The sequence below is a fragment of the Lygodium microphyllum genome, chromosome 11, assembly GCF_053477565.2.
Source record: "Lygodium microphyllum isolate KBCC chromosome 11, Lygodium_microphyllum_v1.1.10, whole genome shotgun sequence".
NCBI lineage: Eukaryota > Viridiplantae > Streptophyta > Polypodiopsida > Schizaeales > Lygodiaceae > Lygodium > Lygodium microphyllum.
Window position 1 is genome coordinate 66,640,724 of NC_141145.1, and position 5,639 is coordinate 66,646,362.

Here is a 5,639-nt window from a genome sequence, read left to right on the forward strand (position 1 = left end):
GATGTATGGTATGTGGATTCAGATGCATCTAATCATATGACCAGTCATGTTGAATGGTTTGGAGAGATGCAAGCCTTACACATCTAGTTATGTGCAGATGGGTGATGATTCATGCCACCCAATTTCACACATTGGAAAGGTTTCCTTGTCCTTGTACGATGTCCAGACAAAGAGTCTGACAGATGTATTACATGTGCCATCAATCACAAAGAATCTAATGTCTGTTGGCCAAATGGTAGAGCAAGGGTTGCAGGTTCGATTCAATGCAAAAGGTTGTTTTGTAGAAGATTTTAATGATAAGTGCAGGTTGGTCGCAAAAGGAAGTAGAGTTGGCTGCATGTTCACTTTAGATGTTGGGAATTCTTGCAATGGATGCTACTATGTATGCTAAAGGAAAAGGAGTGGTTGCAAACATTGAAATATGGCATAAACGTATTGGACATACAAATATGCAAAGGCTAAAATTAATGCAATCGAGAGGATTGGTTATAGGGTTGCCTTCCTTTAGAGTTGCAGAATTTGATAAAGTCTGTGAAGCATGCCAATTTGGTAAGTAGGCAAGACAACCCTTCTCGCATGATAGAGAAGTGAACAGAAAAATACTTGATGTAGTGCATACAGATGTCTGGGGGCCTACACAAAATCTATCTCTTGGTTGTAGCAAATACTTTGTCACATTTATTGATGACTGTTCAAGGAAGCTATGGGTATATTTCATGAAGGAAAAGAGTAATGTATTTGAGTACTTCAAATCTTTCAAGGCAGTTGTTGAAACAGAAGCAAGCTTGAGATCAGATGGAGGGGGAGAGTACCTCTCTAATGAGTTTAGTGGCTTCTTGAGGACTCATGGGATAAAGAGGCAATTTACTTGCAGGTATACCCCACAACAAAATGGGGTTGCAGAAATAAAAAACAGGCATATTACAGAAGTTACACATGCATTAATGGCTAAAAAGAATATGCCAAAATATTTTTGGTATGAAGTTATCCATACTACTATCTATATTATGAACAGAACCCTTAGAGTTGCAGTTCATGGGATGACTCCCGAAGAATGGTTTACTGGCAAGAAGCCCGATGTATCTTACTTGAAGGTATTTGGCTGCATTGTGTATGCTCATGTGCCAAATGAGCTATGGAAGAAGCTTGATCCAAAGGCTAACAAATGTATTTTTATTGGATACTCTTTAGAGAAGAAAGAATATCGTTGTTATAACCCTCCCTATCACAGGTGATGTAACAAGCGGGATACACATCGACTAGGGTTTAGACACCCCATCACATTGACTAGGGTATTTAAGGTGTAAGAGCCCCAGATTAGGGAAACCAGTTATTATCAAGATCATACTCTTCATCTTCATCTCCAGCTTCCATGGCTTCCTCCTTCCTTCTCTCCTCTTTTCTCTCTTTCTCTCTCTTCTTCTAGTCTTCTTCCTTCTTTTTGTCCTCTTTCTCTCTCCTCAGCTCTCCTTCTCTCCCCTCTTAGCTTCTTTCATTACAAGTGGTATCAGAGCTTCAGGCTTTGCTCCTTTTCCTCTTTCCCCTTTATCTCTTTTCAAATCCCAAAAACCCTAGTTACTCAGCTTACAGGTACAGGTAGAGCAAGAAGGACTGCAGTGAACTTCAGCTTTTTGAAGCAAGCAGGAGCTATGGCTAGAGACTCGGACATATTTGGAGGTAAAACAGTTAAAGTAGCAGGTCATCACTTCTTTTCATGCAAATTTTAGGAGTCTCTGGGCAAGTTGGGGGTTCAACAGTTTAGAGAAGGGAAAAAAACCATAGTTACTTTTTATTCTAGACTTCTCTCTCTTCCCCATCAAGTTGTTCCCTCAAGATCCCATGGTGGACTACCCCCAAATCCCTTCTTCTTGCTGCACCCAGTCCTCAACCTCAACATTCAGCCCTCCCACAAGCTTCCCAGGGTCATTTCCTACCTGGCAAGCACCCTAGTGACTATCGTCAGCCCATCAGGGATAGCACGGGGCACATTTTGCACTGAGCTACTTGCCTCTTCCAGCACCCGTGTCCTCCTCCTCCTCCTGCTTTGCCACCTCCCCAGCACTCTTGGGCACTAATTCAACATACTCCTTCCTTTTCCCCTTGCATTTTGACCCGGGAATCAACTTCCATGGTGGACAATAGCTGGGAATATTTGAAACAGTTTGGGGTAGCCATGGATTCTTCAAACTGAAGCCTTCTCTAACCCAGAGAGCTCAACCCCACAATCCCTTTAGCCCGTGAAGGATTTCCCTTGCCCGGATGAAGCCATTGAGCTCAACATGTATGGGAGCTTTGCAGGTAGCCATGAAAGCTTCACTTGAAGCTTCCCATTCTTGAAGCTCAAGCTTGGGGATAAGCTTGGGAGCCTTCTTCATCAGCAAGAGCACTGAAATGCTGAAGCACTCTTCCACGGATGCGCAACCAACAATTAGACTTAATCAATGGAGCAAGCGGCATAATGATGATTCAGGCTTCAACGGTCTTCCCAAGCATTAAAGAGGTATGCCATTCTGATCTTAATCTCTCAATTTAGCCACTTGCTGAGATTAATCCATTGTTGGAGAGATTCAAGATTGCATACAAGCATCATACCTCTTCCTGAATTTCATTGTAATGGCTGACATTAATCCCCTACCTTGTCTTATGATCTTGGATGAATATTAGCCATTGTAAATTGGGTAAGTAGCAGCCAGTGAGTCACTGGACTGCCAAGGTAACCCCTACCCCAACCTTCATCATTCCTTGCATCTCATGAAAAGGCCCAATGTCTTCTTTCCAATGCATCTCAATCTGATTGCTAATTAAAAATGTCTGCCATGTATACTTCGACTGAGGAAAAAGGCCGATGCCAAGCGAGGTGGTAAGACAAAAGAGAGGTGACCCTCCCTTACCACTTAAGACCCTGAAGGGGTGCACAACCCAACCCGGGGGGAACTTTGCCCACCTCCCGGTGATCAGGAGCCCAATACTTGTTTGCAGGTGTAGGTACTTCCATGAGCTCCACTCCCCTACCCCAATGATCTCTCTTGGATACCCCACAATGCTAATGGCACCCATGTATGACACTGAAGTACATGCAATCAATGGAGATGTATGGCAGTGAATGTACTTATGCATGAATGGCAGAGTTGATGGGTATGCAATGATGCTCGAGATTATGCTCAATATGCTCAAGATGCTATTTATGTGGTAGATTGGACCCCTTGAACTATGCTCTATCCATGTAAGACATTGGTACTAAGGGACAGGTAGTGTTTTTGGTCACAGTCCTGCAGGACTGTCACAAAGATCCCGTTGCAGAAAATTTTGTCCTAAATTTGGGGGTAAACCCTATAGCTCATCTTGAAGAGGGCTTTGTCCCCTCCGGTTTGAATAAAAAAATCCCCAATTGGAGTTGTAGTTTGAAAGTTATGCCCATTTTTGTGCACTAGGGTCACTATGGATAGGATGCAGACCGCTCTAAAATAGACACTGTAAACCCCTTACAGAAAATTCTGATCATTTTCTATCATAAAGGTTAATATCTCATCTCGAAGAGGCCGTTGTCCCCTCTGACTAGAGCCCAAAACTTCACCAATCGTAGTTTTCTACAAAGAGTTACGCCTCTTTTACTGACAGCAGGTCCTGTGGACTGCACCCAGATGGCTGGCCAGAAAGGCAAAAGCAAGGCACAAGAGGAACTCCAGAGGGAGATTAGAGACTCCTGGACCTCCATGAATGAGGAACCAAGCTCAACACAAGATTACCATGGTGATATACAGGAGGAAATGCCTGAAACGGACCCGTATACCCTTCTCAATCACACCCTTTGCCAACACGAGCTTCGTCATATGGAACACCACAATGATATGGTCACCAACCACCGCCAAATGATGTCCAAGTTTGATGAAGCGATCGAGCACATGTCTATCTCAAACTCAAATACCTAACAAACCTTGGAACAGCTCACTGCTCTTTTGCTCAGTTAGTGACCGCTTCATTCCAAGAGAAGACCAATGACTCTAGACGCCCTCAACGTCAGGAACCATCACATGGCCCACAGGGTATACTTGGTGCTAAGGGAATTTACCCTTCTACCTATGAGATCGGGGAACCCTCTCATACGCATGATGAGCCCCTATTGAATTCTCCTATCCACCATGCCGGCAACATTCACTTGAGGCCTTTTCCCACCTTGGGTCGAATTTCACCCGCTCTACCTAGGAGCCCCCATGCACCACATATGAATCAGCGCCATCAAGGACAATATGGTACAAATGGCCAGCTTGGCAATCATGGACAACATGGCTATAATGGACAACATGGGCTGAATGAACCATAAGGGATGTATGGACAGCAGGGCATGTATGGCCACCACGGGATGCATGGACAGCAAGGATTTCATGGGAAGCATGGTCCCTATGATTTGCATGACAAGGTCATCCTAACAAAATACAATGGGCAATCCCCCTCACCATCTGACCTAGAAGAATGGACGTCCAAGTTGGAGTCCTACTTCAACATCTACCCCCGCACTAATGATCAAAAAATGCTTTTTACTTCTCTCCGTTTGGAAGGTTTTGCCCACACTTGGTGGCGCTATATCAATCAGGAGAATCAACAGTTCATTGATTGGGAAGATTTCAAAATGCATATGGTCCAAGTTTTTGTGTCCCTTGTGAAAAAAGAGCGGTTGGCAAGATGATGGTACAATCTTGACCAACGTAACCTCATTGTACATGACTACACCAATCAGTTCATGAACTTGACCATGTATGTGGAAAGAATTAGTGGCGATGATAAATTACACAAGTAAATCTATGGGTTGGAACCAAGTCTATCGATTGATGTCATGGCCCAAAAACCCATTACACTGTTTGATGCAATCAAACTGGCTGAGAGATATGCAAGAAACTACCGTAAGAATGAGCATTTTCAGCAAGGTGTTGGACCTCCCCCCATCTCTTCACGATCAGCCCCATACGAAGGTGGTTTTCAAGGCACTTCTATGCCTAATAACAGCCCCAAAGCACCCACTTACCCTGCCTTCCATGCTGAAAGAAAAATGGACACTTTTGGGACAACATCAGGCTCTACTGCTAAATATAGGTATGCTGAAAATAAATAGTCCACTGCGTCATCTTCCCATGGATCCATTAGTCAACGGTTCATCTCCCCAGATGTTGTGAAGGAACAGAAAGAAAAGGGCCTATGCTTTAAATGTGGAGATAAGTACACTGCTGATCATGCCTCAAAATGCCCGTATAAGACAACTAAGGTCAAAGTTCATAGCATGTATGTCATGGAAGATTGGCACAATGAAGAGGATAACCTGGCCATTGACTAGACTAAGCCCACGGAGGATGTTGATCATGAGCAGTTCTATGACCTAGAGGATGGGTTTCCCTTTGACACCCGGGCGGTGCTCCCTCACAGATACTTGATTTAACATCCCACCCACCCCCCACTTCCCTTTGCTCAATCTCCTTGGATGCTTGGACGGGTTTCCGTAGCCCTAGTACCCTTCGCATTCAAGGCAGTATCAATGGAAAGCATGTTTTTATCCTTGTGGATAGTGGAAGCACTCACAGTTTTTTCAATAAATCAGCCATTGATCGGTTGAGATGTACCCCTATGGAATTACATCACCCCTTGAAGGT